Source organism: Apium graveolens, unplaced genomic scaffold (genome assembly GCF_009905375.1).
Source record: "Apium graveolens cultivar Ventura unplaced genomic scaffold, ASM990537v1 ctg905, whole genome shotgun sequence".
Taxonomy (NCBI): domain Eukaryota; kingdom Viridiplantae; phylum Streptophyta; class Magnoliopsida; order Apiales; family Apiaceae; genus Apium; species Apium graveolens.
In genome coordinates this window covers 64594-79485 of record NW_027421695.1, presented here as the reverse complement: position 1 = coordinate 79485, position 14892 = coordinate 64594, and the positions used below count along the sequence as shown (strand labels likewise).

Sequence of the window (14892 nt, the reverse complement as noted above, 5' to 3'; positions counted from 1 at the left end):
TAATTATTCACATATTGAACATATTCGTTGACAAGAGAACACTGATCCGTAGCATGAGAACCTGCACAAAGCTCACAAACTATAGCTATTTGATTAACTCCATACGTAGCCAGAGAATCAACCTTCATTGATAGCGCTTGGAGCTGGGCTGCAATAGCGGTGGCTGCATCAACTTCCAGAATACCTGCGACCTTTCCTGACGTCATCCTCTGAGTTGGGTTTTGATGCTCATTTGCAGCCATCGTCTCGATAAGATTATACGCCTCAGTATAGCTTTTAGCCCATAAGGCGCCTCCAGCTGCTGCATCGAGCATGGGCCGAGATTGGGCCCCCAAACCATTATAAAAACCAGTGATTACCATCCAATCCGGCATTCCATGATGTGGACATTTTCTCAACATTTCCTTTAGCGTTCCCAAGCCTCGCACATAGATTCTGTAGGTTGCTGCGTAAACTGAGTAAGAGCACTCCTCATAGCAGCAGTCTTTGCCATTGGATAAAACTTCACCAGAAACTTTTGCGCAAGATCTTGCCACGTAGTGATGGACCCAGCTGGTTCAGAATGTAACCAGTCTTTAGCCTTATCCCTCAGTGAGAATGGGAAGAGCCTCAACTTGATAGCCTCATCAGTCACGCCATTATACTTAAAAGTGCTGCAGATCTCGACAAATTCCTTATGTGCATGTTGGGGTCTTCAGTTACCGCTCCTCCAAAAGAAACAGAATTCTGCACCATCTGAATAGTGCCCGGCTTGATTTCAAAGGTGTTAGCTTGAATAGCCGGATGAAGGATGCTTGACTGAATGTCATCAATTTTAGGCCGAGAAAAATCCATAAGAGCTGGATCAGCTTGAACAATACGATCTTCCATGTTTATTGGTTCTTTCTGCTCAGTTCCTGAATCCGAATCCTCAAAATCTAACTTCTCCGGTGTATCAAGAACTTCGTCTTTCTCCTCAGCTGTATCTAAGGTCCTCTTGCGAGCACGAGAACGAGTTTGCATAAACGCTTGCTAAAGTACCTGAAACACAACCGAAAAGAGTAATTAACTACTACGTCCTAATCACTGAGTCCTAATGACCAATGATGGTAAGTACATAAACTAAACAAATACGCCGAGTCCCCGGCAGCGGCGCCAAAAACTTGTTAGGGCGAAATAACGCACTAATATTCACGCAAGTATACGCGTTCGCAAGTAATATAGAATACTTTCTAGTTCGTTCCCTCAGAGACTCAAACTAATTTATTGTCTAATTTAACTCACTCACCAATGTATGACTACTTCTCAATGTTAAGATAATAACACTTAAAATTATTGATTAAATATTAACTATAATTAACTACTTAATTAACCACTTAACTAACACTTTAATTTATCAATAATAAAACACTCATGAGATCACAACTTCATTATTACTTCCTTCTATAGCCATAGTTATTACCTTTAGCATGTGACAGTGATGACATTAATCGAATAACACGAAACTGTAAAAGCCAACTTTCATTGTACTAATACCATTCTACCAAACATCCATAATTAAGATAGAAGTTGAATAGTCATCAATTATGTTGAGTTCCTATATGTCTACAGAAATTGACAACACAACGATTTAAGCACAAGTTATCCCTTTTGATTACATAGGGCAAATAAAACTGTTAGAGTTACCCACTAATCATGCACAACGTACATGAACCTATGCTAGCATGGCAAGTTCTAAATCTCAAGATCCACCGTCGCTTCACAAGAGATTAACACCCTATCTTATATGTTCGCGACGCACATAAGACGAATACGCACAACCAATACTAGATATCATGCAATCATCACATACTAAAGTATTAAACAATTAACTAAAGAATTCCATAATAAATCCGTTGCAACCCCATGATCACGATTAGCCCATAATAGAACTTATCGCCATCATGGGTTCATATGAAATCATGATAAACAAACACAAGAAAATAATAACTAAACTGATTATATTAAAACAGAGTACGTCACAAGAGTAAATAAGTCAAAGCAAGAAAACTAGCATCCACGTTACAACGAAACAAGAATCACAAGAATATATGCTTCCTCTTCGTTGCTGTGTGCTAAATCGGTCTTCTTCCTTATCTCCTTCGCTTCTTGCAAAACACAATCTAAAACATAATCTCCTCTTAATACTCTGTGAAAAACGTCTCAAATCTACCTATATAATAGTCCCATAAAACTCAGATTACATAGAAGTTGGAAGCCAAACAGAAGTAGAAGTCTAAAATAATATATCTTTTTCCCCGACCCTGCGCGGCCGCTCAGCATTTCTGCGCGGGCGCGCAAGGCTGCTGCACAGCCGCTCAGCATTGCTGCGCGGGCGCGCAGGACCCTTCTGGAAAAATTCCATGTTTGCTCCGTTTCTTCGCCGTAATCTGCCCGTTCTTTTCCTCTCGCAAAGGTGAACACATGCCAAGGCTTATTCTTGATGATTCCTCCCCCAAAATGCAACTAATACCCTGAAATGCATAAACACTAGAAAAACGCATCAAATACAGAAAATACTTGATTTCAAGACACCAATTTAAGCCATTTTAAGACGTTCTAAGTGGTATAAAATGCCACTTATCAAGAGTTACCTGAGTGGGATTGTGTTTGAGTTTGTGTTTGTGTTGTTGTGCCTGGGTGAACTGTAGTTTGGTTGTGAAAGAGGTATTAACTGCAATTTAGCACAAATGCCTGTTGAGTGATCCATAGATCTCAGAAATCTTGTATTTAACAAGTTTCTTACAATTATTTTAGGCAAATTCAGAGAATTTTGCAAAAAATTGATTTTCAAAGATGTTGACATACAAAAGTTAAGAGATTTAAAACATAAATCAAAAGTGATTTTGTGTAATATTCTACTTTACTTATCCATTGATATGTGTGATACATCAGATGAAATCAAATGTGTTATCTCTGCTTCGAGTGATTTATCTGAGTTCCCCGTTGTTGTCTTGAAGAAATTGTGTTTGCCATGTACTTCATTGAACATATGCAACTTTATGATGTTTTTAATTGCATACAGTATTATAGAAAATATGATACTCAGATGAATTGTAAACACATAGCAGACAAGACACAAACAACTTTAAAATAGAGAAGGTGAAATAATTTCATTAATATTGAAACAGAGTATAGGAAGATTTAGATTCTAACAATTTAAACCCTAATCCTAACTACTCTAGTCTCTACCTCTTCTCAGTTTCAATCCTCCTTGCCCTGCGTTGGTACGCTCTGGACATGGAGTGCGCAAGAGAAATGATTCTCTCTTGCAGCTCCAGAGCAGCAAGGCGTTCCTGCTCAACCACAAAAGCAAGTCTCTCTTGCTCCAGAGAGACTTCTCCCTCGAAAAATAGAAAGTTTATCTGATCATCTCAAGAGAGTTCTTCAAAAACTTCAAGGGGAACATCAAAAGGGTTGCAAATGATCCCTTTGATGCGGACTCGAAGCCCAAAAGGGTCATAATTGACCTTATTATCAGCCAAATGAAGGGTTGGAAGATAAACACCATTGTTGAGCGTGTAGAATACAGGAGCGATCATGGATAGATTTGAACAAGATGAAGGTTTGGAGTTAGGATGTTTGTTGAGAAAAAGAAATAGTGATGAATAATGAAGAGAGAAGGATTTGAATTTTATAGAGGGAGAAAAGAAGCCAAAGAGACACTTGAGTTGCCCGGTGAATAAGTGTTTTAACCACACACACTACATGAATCTAGGCAGTTAAAAAGTAACTTAACTTTCTAACTTAACTATTCCCCATGCAAGTACTCAAAAAACTTACATAAAAGGTTTAACTATTCTCCATGCAAGTACTCAAGAACACTAATTAAATTAAATACTCCGTACTGAGAAATATTTATTTTAAATAAATTCAAAAACCATAATAAGCACTCAGTCAAATAAAGTCAACTATTATCAGTATTCTAAAAACATCACATATAATATACTAGTCTATGTACATTAGACTCACACATTCCACATTTGATCAAAAAAAATGCACATAAGCAAGTAAATGTGTCAATAAGTTTGAGTAATTATAGACAAAGTATGTAAAAGTATTTCGCTGAACATAATTAATGAATTAAATTATTCCAGCTTTTCATACTTTTTGCTTCTTTTTATCTGTTATTTATTAACTTAATATATTTAGGATATGAATTAATAAATATACAGTTTATTTAGAGTTTTTAAAAAATTCCAAGTTAAAATATGTATCGAGAAGTCTGGGTATTTATAGAAAAAGTAAATGACTTGTCGAGAACTCAAAAATAGACGTGTGGAGTTTGTCTATCGAGAAGTCATTTTAAGAAATGAAGTATATTTCGAGAAGTCATTTTAAATTACTCTTTTAGAGAACTCAAAATTGACTTATCGAGATGTCAAATAAATACCCAGTTTATCCAAAAAGTGGACTGAATTAATTCTAACTTTTATTTGAATAAATTCAAAAATAAAAATTAGAATAAATTTTCCAAGGGTATTTTACCAAAATAATTTATTGATTTAAATTATCTCAGTTCTGAGTTATTGATAAGTCAACAATTGTACTTATAGAGAACTCTGTGAACTATCAGTACTAGAGAACTCTTCAAGGACTTATCGATAGGTCATTGTTAAGCCTATCGAGGAGTCACTCGAGAAGTCAGTAAATTGACTTATCGAGGACTCACTCGAGAAGTACTAAAATGACTTGTCGAGAAGTCAATTTTGACTTATCGAGAACTCAGTTCTCTATATACTTTTGGTTTCTGAAATTCTGTCTTCTGTTAATTTTACATATTAAGGATGTAAATTAACAACTGAGTAGTTTACTTAGAATTTGAAAAATTTCAAGTTAAATTTGAATTTGAAAAAACAAATATGCAGAGATTTTTGAAATATTTATAATTCATATTTCAGTTAATTTCCAATTAAATCAAATTAATTTTTATTTACTGGAGATTAATCTGCTGCAAAATATTAGCTAAATTCTTGCCTTAGGATAAAGAATTAAGCATTCCAATTTCACCTACAAGTCTAGTAAAAGTTGCTTCATCCAAAGGTTTAGTAAAAATGTCAGCCACTTGTTTTTCTGTTGGTATAAAAAATTAGCTCAATGGTACCATTAGTAGCATCTTCTCTAATAAAATGATACCTTACATAAATGTGCTTTGTCCCAGAATGATTAACTGGATTAGCTACTATATATATAGCACTAGTATTGTCACACATAATAGGAATTTTGTGTAACACTAGGACATAATCCATTAGCTGATTTCAAATCCAAAGCACTTGAGCACAACAACATCCTGTAGCTATGTATTCGCTATAGAAATTGATACAGATAGCTATTTCTTGCTATACTAGGATACAAGTCTTTGTCCAAGAAATTGACAGCTTCCACTGGTACTCTTTCTGTCAACCCTGCATCCAGCAAAATCTGCATCTGTGTAAGCAACAGCTTCAAAACCAGTTCACTTAGGATACTATAATCCCAAATTTGGAGTTCCCTTCAAGTATATGAAAATCCTCTTTACAGCCATCAAATGTGATTCATTTGGATTGGCTTGAAATCTTACACATAAATATGTTGCAAACATAATGTCTGGTCTACTTGCTGTTAAGTAAAGCAATGATCCAATCATCCCTCTATAACTTGAGATATCTACACTTTTGCCCTTTTTATCTTCATCCAACTTTGTTGTAGCAGACATAGGTGTAGATGCAGGTGAACAATCAACCATACCAAACTTCTTCAATAGATCCTTGACATACTTAGTTTGGCTGATGAAGATACCATCACTTCTTTGACTAACTTGAAGTCCAAGAAAGTAACTTAGTTCCCCCATCATACTCATTTCATATATTCACTTTGCATAAGCTTGGAGAATCTTTTGTAAAGCTTTTCATTAGTAGAGCCAAAGATGATATCATCCACATAAATCTGAACTAGGATCATATCATCACCATATTTCTTAAGAAGAGAGTCTTGTCTATGGTACCTCTAGTAAAACCATGCTTCAGTAGGAAATATGACAGTGTGTGTAACACCCACAAATCCGGGGTCGGGGATCCGGGTTGTCACGAGTTCCATTTCCCTTAATAACACCCAATCTTAATAAACAATCAACTACTCTAGACTGTGACCCCATAATAAACACACACACCACAAGTTATAGTCTCAGAGATGAATATCCAAAAATAACACGAGTCATTTTATTCCAATATTATATGCCATTACACCTTAAAAGGGTTTCTGAATAAATTTACATTTCTTTTCCATTATTACAATTCATATAGATACATAAGTCTGGTACATTAGAAGTTGAAAGTCTAGCCTATTGGTAATTTCTACCACAGCTACAGTGACATCAACGCTTCCAGAAAACTGCGGAACGTTTCCTAACCGCTTGCGAATTGGAAGCTTGGTCCTGTTCATCTTTTCTATCTGTTGTTGTGTGATGAAAGAAGAAAGCAAGGGTGAGCAACAAGCCCACCAAAATAATATGTATAATGATTAACAATATATGAGTATTCTCATAGTACTCATGAAAGTCTTGGTCAAAAAGAAATGAACCAAGTTTGTTATCTTAACGCGACCAAGTCGTAAAATATTCAGTATATATATACATAAATACTTTTCACAATCTTTGAAATCCTCTGACATGTATAATATAAACAGAGTTCCAGTTTACAACTGGATAAAAATATCGTTGCAAGGTGATCTCGTATATCTAACCTTGTCTCAACATTTTTCTGAAAATCTTTGACATGCACAAGATAATCATTTACTAGATATAAGTTTAAAAGATGAAGTTACAAGATACTCCAATATACTTATATCTTTTCCGAATACTACTTGAACTACCACCGTTCAAGTTATAATTAGTTCATCACATATATGAAGCTACAAGGCATAACTTGTATAGAATCAATCTTTGAAATATCATTCAAAAGAAATAAAGTTACGAGATACTTCATTCAATGGAAACACCATTTTGAAAACTCGACCCTGCCAACACTCAACAATCGCCCAGCCGTAGCCTTTCTATCGAAGTGCTCTGGGTAGTGTTGCAGAAATATCCAACTGGATGATGAACTCATTACGGGAGTTTGTCGTGCCAGGAAGACCACTTACGATGATCAATCACAGTAGTACAACCCCACCATTTTCTACATATAGAGGAGAACCTGTCGGATTTACTTGTCAACCGAACACTGGACTCCTATGGAATGTACCATCTTGCGGAACTTCCAGGCCATTTGGGCCAATAAATAAGGCTGGGCCGGCGCCACTCGACCACTTACGCCACTCCTAGTTCAGATGAAATCCATGACTCTGAAACGTAAAGCTCGTCCCCACTTTCCCCAAGTAGAAACTTGTTGATACGGCTCCACCAAGAAGTCGTATCTAGTTGGAAAGGAAAACTCACCGATATTTCCCAGACGATGCCTGTTAATGGATTAACTTGTTCCAAGAATTTTACTTCCCGAGTATTGGGTAAGTAATCAAAAACTCTTTTATCAAAATAGCAACCTTGTTGCGAATATAAAACACACCACAGAGCCGGATCCCTCAGGTTTTGAGCGAATATTTAAATCCCCTTTGAAAGGAAGATCTTAAATATATTAAAAATGAGTTTTGGGATCCGCTCTAACTTTTAAAATCATTTTGAAGACTCGCAAACATTTTTAAGAATGTTTGGAGTAATGCTGATTTAATAAAATAAATCAGTCCCAATATATTAGAAAATATCTGAATATTATTATTTAAATAATATTCTCATAAAGAATAATCTTTACAAAAATAATTGAAGTAGAAGTTGTAAAACTTATACTTGAAATGAATATTAAATAACCAAAGATATACTTATACGAAAGTAATATCTTTATTTGAATAATCAAAAATGAGTTTGATCATCGACACATTATTCCTTAATAAAATAAAGAATAATAATTAGTAATTAATCGGAGTCATAAGTCCTCGAATGAATATTCAAAATAATATTCATTAATAAAATAAACGGGGTCATAAGCCCTCGAATGAATATTCAAAAAAATATTCATTAATAAAATAAACAGAGTCATAAGCCCTCGAATGAATATTCAAAATAATATTCATTAATAAAATAAACGGGGTCATAAGCCCTCGAATGAATATTCAAAATAATATTCAATAATAAAATAAACGGGGTCATAAGCCCTCGAATGAATATTCAAAATAATATTCATTAATAAAATAAAGTTATCGAATAAACCTTATTCGATTCATAGTTTTAAAAACTATTCATATATATATAAATATATATATATATATATTATACTCGGGAGCCTCGACTCCCGGTTTTAGAAAAATGTTCACCTTTGGGTCCCCTATACTAAGGGTATATGCAAATTACCGCTTATCTCTAGCATATGTATTATCAACTGAATCAACAGATATATGTCTCAAGAATACGAAACAGGCATGCATATATACCATATCACATGCTACAATATATCGCAAGAATTTGCTAATCAACCATCATGCATCTATCGCAAGATAATGCATATACAAATGTATACATCACAACAACAGTATAACGGGTAGAAAACTTGCCTGAGTGCTCCCGGATAGACTTAAGCTTATAGTAGGTCCGATAACCTATGAACAACAACATAAGTCAGAATTAAACCCCGATCGCTTAAGAAACTAGACTTTAACCATTTAGAGTCCTAACGTTCGCTTTCGCGCTTAACGATTCACTTAAGTCGCTCGAGTACCCTCGGCTCCACCATTTTTAATAAATTTACCATTAAGAATTTTAAAGCAATTCTTTCGCGAGTACCTTACCAACTGCCTAATCCACTTTACATAAATGTTTCATACCCCAATTAGTCATTTAAGGTCCTTAACCAAGGTTTCAAAGTAAGGCGAGGGGTAATGGTTCGTTCGCGAAACGCCGTTACTTAAAACGGTCATTTCTCCTAAACCGTACATCGGATTCAAACGAGCCACATATCAAAACGAAGCTCGTAACATGAACTATCTAAAAATGGCAATGGTCAAAACCTAGCAGTGAGTTCACGGGTCCTAATGTTAAGAATAAAAACAGTCTAAAGTAAATCGGACATTACGACGGCTATGTTTACGCGATTTCCCAAAATTTTACCAAACCAATTCAACACCAAACCATCACCAATCAATCCCAATACAACCATATGACAATATCACTCATCAACCACTTTAAACTATTTAAACCAAGCCCAAATCATACCATGAATCATCAAGAACAACTAGTGCTACTCTTAACTCCCAAAATAAACAAAAACACTTAACAACTAAGATCTCAACATGACAAAACAACTACTACACTTAATCTATCATTCCATCATCATAATTATTTATACCAAACAACTTAATGCTAAGATAATTTAGAGTTATACCTTCCTTGAAGCTTTTAATCAATGAAAGATCCTTGGAATGCCCACGGAAGCCTTGATCTATGCTTAAGCTACCTTGAACTTTCATAAAAATCAAGAAAACCAAAGTTATTTCTTGAAGGTTACTATTCACCATCTTCTTCCTTGATTTATTAGAAGACATTGTGAAGGAATTAGAAGCTTAAACTTATAGGATATCCATATCTATGTACAAGGAACCTTAGATAATTACCTCACTAATTAACAAGGCTTGGATCTTGAATTTTGGAATTTTCCTCTTTGAAAAAGAAGAAAAGCCGAGAGCTCTTCTTGAAAATGGAAGTGTTTTGTGTTTTTTGATTTGTTTGCTTGGTTGCTAGCTTTTTTTTGATTAATTACCTTTTTACCCATGAAAAATTGTGGTTATTAATCAACCACACCTCCTTCCCTTATGTCATGCTTATTTCACCTTTCCTATGTCATCTTGTTATACTTGTCTTCCTCTTGTTGGTGTGATGACATCATCATCCACTAACCCCTTGATTAACTCCTAATTACTTGGCTAATGACCGCTGATCTGTTATGCGGTTTGCTTAACTTTCGTTTTCGTTTATCGTTTGAGGGATCATACCCGGGATCTTATTACTTAGGTTTCCTTAACCTTTCTCAATACATTATATTCCTTTTATGATCCTCTCTTATAATCCTTGAATTTAAATCCTTTTTATTCTGTTACCTTATACTCAATTCTTTCTGTATCTGGTAGATTTTCGGGAAAAATCAAAGTGTTCGGATTTGGATTCTGACGATCTTTACATACACTTATATACCACATAGAGTACTAATAATATCCCAGAAGTTCAATAAAAGAACCCCTACATATTGTGGCATGAAAAGTTTTCTTATTCAGCATAATCAGCAAAAAGCACTATTCATAAGGGTTTCAAAAATTCCAAAATTTGGGGTTATTACAGTCTCCCCTCCTTAAAAGGATTCCGTCCCGGAATCATAGAGAAAATGAATAGGGATACTTTCTTAGCATTGTACTTTCTAACTCTCAAGTAAATTTTCCCACATTGCGGTTCTACCACCAACTCCGACTAGTTTGATAACCCTTCTCCTAAGCACTTGTTCCTTTTCAATCCATAACCCTTCCTGGTTGCTCCATATAAGTTACGTTTGGTTACATGTCTAGGCTGTAATAATCCCAATTTTTGGGAAATTTTTGAAACCCTTATGAATAGTATTTTTGCTGAATGAGAAAACTTTTCATGCCACACCATGTAGGGGTTCTGATATGGATATTCTGAGATTTTATTAGTACTTTATATGGGATATAAGTGTATGTAAAGATCGTCAGAATCCAAATCCGAACACTTTGATTTTTCCCGGAAATCCAATAGATACGGAAAGAATTGAGTATAAGGTAACAGGATAAAAAGGATTTAAATTAAAGGATTATAAGAGAGGATCATAAAAGGAATACAATATATTGAGAAAGGTTAAGGGAACCTAAGTAATAAGATCCCGGGTATGATCCCTCAAACGATAAACGAAAACGAAAAGTTAAGCGAACCGTATAACAGATCAGCGGTCATTAGGCAAACGATTAGGAAGTTAATCAAGGGGATTAGTGGGGATGATGTCATCCAACCAATAGAAGAGGACAAGGAGGGGAGGATGACATCATGAGGATGACACAAGCATGACATGGGAAGGAAGGAGGTGTGGTTGAATGAGAACCACACAAATTCAAGGGCAACAAGGTAATTGACTAAATCAAACACAAAAACAAAGCAACCAAGCCAAGTAAAATCATTTTCATCAAAATCAAAAAGAAACCAAGGCATTGTTCTTCATGCTCTCGGCCAAAACAGAACCAGAACACTAAAACTGCTGTATCTCCTTCATTTCTCACTCAAATATTGTGTTCTATAGCTCATTGGAAAGGTATTGAGATGGCCTACAACTCTTGTTCACAAGTCTCGTCCAAATAATCATGGTAAGACCCTAATTTTTACAGTTCTTTAAATCGGACTTTTAGAAACTTCAAAGCCTAACTTTGTGTTCTTGATTTCTTTGGAAAGATCAAGCTTGTAGGAGGCTCCCTAAGGCTTCCTAGCAACTTAACACCTCCCAAGGAAGGTATAAACTTCAAACCCTAGCCTTTACTTTATTTTTTAGTAAGTTTAATGGTTGGTGTTGTGAAATGAGAAGCATGGATTGTGATTATTAGTAGTTTGGTTTGATTTGGAAGTGTTTTGGTAATTGAAGCTTGATTATAGTTCATAGGTCTTGATTGTGGTTGTTTGAGTTGAAAAACTTGGAGATTATGGACTGATGTGGTATGGTTTAGGTGAAGTTTTGTTGTATTGATGGTTATGAGTTGGTTGGTGGTTAATTGGAGTAGTTTAAACATTGGTAATCGCGTAAACATAGCCGTCGTAACGTCCGATTTTCTTTGGACTGTTTTTGTGCATAACATTAGGACCCGAGAACCCCCTGCTAGATTATGACCACTGCCATGTTTAGATAGCTCATGTTACGAGCTTCGTTTTGATATGTACTTCGTTCGATTCCGATGCACGGTTTAGGAGAAACGACCGTTTCAAGTAACTGCGTTTCGCGAACGAAACTTTTCCCCTCGCCTTACTTTGAAACATAGGTTAAAGACCAAAAAGAGTTAATTAATGCATGAAACATTTATGGTAAGTGTGTTAGGCAGTTGGTAAGACACTCGCGAAGGAATCGCCTTAAAACTCGTAAAGGTTAAATTATTAAAAATGGTGGAGCCGAGGGTACTCGAGTGACTTAAGAGAATCAGTAAGCGCAAAACAAGCGTTAGAGTCTAAGTTAGTTAAAGTATAGATTTACAAGTGACTTTGGTTTAATTCCAACTTACTTGTTGTTTATAGGTTACCAGACTCGTCCCGAGCCATTCGTAACCCCCAGTCGCTCAGGCAAGTTTTCTACCCGTTATACTGTTGTTGTGATGAATATATGTATATGCATTATCTTGCGATAGATGCATGTTGGTTAATTAGCAAATGTTGCGATATATTGAAGCATGCTGATATGGTATATATATGCATGCCTGTTTCGTATTCTTGCCATATATATCTGTTGGTTCAGTTGATAATACCTATGCTAGAGAATAGCAGTAATTTGCATATACCCTTAGTATAGGGACTTAAAGGTGAAAACATTTTCTAAAACCGGGAGTCGAGGATCCCGAGTAGATTTTATATATATATATATATATATTTATATATATATATATATATATATATATATGGTTATAGTTTTCAAAACTATTAATCGAATAAGGTTTATTCGATAACTTTATTTTATTAATGAATATTATCTTGAATATTCATTCGAGGACTTATGACTCCTTTATTTTATTAATTGAATGTTATTTGAATATTCATTTGAGGATGTATGACTCCTTTATTTTATTTAATGAATATTATTTATAATATTCATTCGAGGTATTATGACTCTGCTTATTACTGAAATATATTCTTTATTTTATTAAAGAATAAGGTGTTAATAATCAAACTTATTTTCGATTATTCAAATAAAGATAATACTTTCATATAAGTGTATCTTTGGTTATTTAATACTCGTTTCAAGTATAAGTTTTAAAACTTCTACTTCAATTATTTTTATAAAGATTATTCTTTATGGGAATATTATTTAAATAATAATATTCAGATATTTTCTAATATATCGGGACTGATTTATTTCATTAAATCAGCTTTACTCCAAACATTCTTAAAAATGTTTTCGAGTCTTCAAAATGATTTTAAAAGTTAGAGCGGATCCCAAAACTCGTTTTCCGATTTAAGATCTTCCTTTCGAAGGAGACTTGAATATTCGCTCAAAATCTTGGGGATCCGGCTCTGTGGTGTATTTTATATTCGCAACATGGTTGCTGTTTTGAGAAAACAATTTGATTACTTGCCCAATGTTCGGGAAGTAAGTCCATCTGATTGAGTCGGCATAAGCGACAGGCCGGGGTACGGTCTATGAATGTGTAAGTGGCTGGGTGGCAGTCCATCAACGCGTGAGTGGCCGGGTAACGGTCTAGCGCGAGGTCCTAATGCGGCCAGGGTGATGACCGGTGAGGAATTCATCCATCTACAGTAGAAAAGGTTACTTATTGGTATCTTTGCCTGATCAGCAAGATATCTGGTTTATGCCAAAATTCTTTTCCTTTCCAAAATTCATTGGATGTTTCAAACTCTGTTCATACTTTACATAACAGAGGTTCCAGGAAATGTTTGAGAGATATATATATGTGGATATATATATATATCGAGACTAAATAAAGTATCTCGTAACTTTATTTCATTCAATAATATTTCAAAGATTGAATCTATTCAAATCTTGTCTTGTAGTCTCATCTATGTGATGAACTTTTGAAACTGATTATAACTTGAACGGTGGTAGTTCAAGTAGTATTGGGAAAGATATAAGTATATTGGGCTATTTGGTAACCTCATCTTTTAAACTTATATATAATTAATAATTGTCTTATGAATGACAAAGATTTTCAGAAAAACGTTGAGACAAGGCTAGATATATGAGATCACCTTGCAACGATATTTTTTATACAGTTATACACTGGGACTTTGTGTATATTATGCATGGAAGAGGACTTCCAATATTTTGAAAAGTATATATGTATATATACTGAATATTTTGCGACTTCATCGCATTAAGATATCAAACTTGGTTCATTTCTTTTGACCAAGACTTTCATGAGTATTATGAGTAGGCTCATATATTGTAAATCATTATACATATTATTTTGGTGGGCTTGCTGCTCACCCTTGCTTTATTTCTTCATCACACAACAACAGTTAGGAAAGATGGCCAGACTCCAGCAGACCCAGCGCAAGCGCGTGGGAAGCGTCCCGCGTCTTCCCGTTGATGTTGTAGCTGCTATAGCTGCAGAGGTAGATCTATTGTAGATCAGACCATCTACTTTTGAGAATCAATTATGTATAATTATAACTTGTGGCATATAATGACAATTAACTGTAAATTTATCAAGTAATCATTTCGGGTTGTAATAACTTTTAAATTGTGGATTCAAAGACTTGTACTTATTTAAATTTCATCTCTGAGACTATAACGGGTTGTGGTGTGTGTTAGTGTGGGGTCACAGCATAAGGTTATTTATTATTAATTAAGTGAAGTGATATTGTGGAAAGAAAGACCGTGACGACCCGGATCCCCGACCCCGGATCTGGGGGTGTTACAGAAATGGTATCAGAGCTAAGCGTTATAAACCTCAGAGATGATGGGACGTTAAGATAATAAATTCACTAAGATAATAAGAACTCTTGCCAAGTTCATAGTCGGACTACCTAACGTAGTACTGACAGTTAAAACCCTTATGGGAACCCTTATAAATGTAGCGATAGAAGCGTAGTTCGTTATCGTATATGGTAGCGGGACTCCGAACCCTGAAGTTGAGGAA

At 35.0% G+C, this 14892-nt stretch overlaps 1 non-coding gene across 1 annotated transcript; it reads left to right on the top strand.

Moving 5' to 3' along the window:
* The first annotated feature begins 372 nt into the window (after positions 1 to 372).
* LOC141705572 (small nucleolar RNA R71) lies at positions 373 to 478 on the top strand. The gene has a single exon (XR_012568402.1). It is a non-coding gene; the product is annotated as a small nucleolar RNA R71 (small nucleolar RNA).
* The last annotated feature ends 14414 nt before the right edge of the window (positions 479 to 14892 follow it).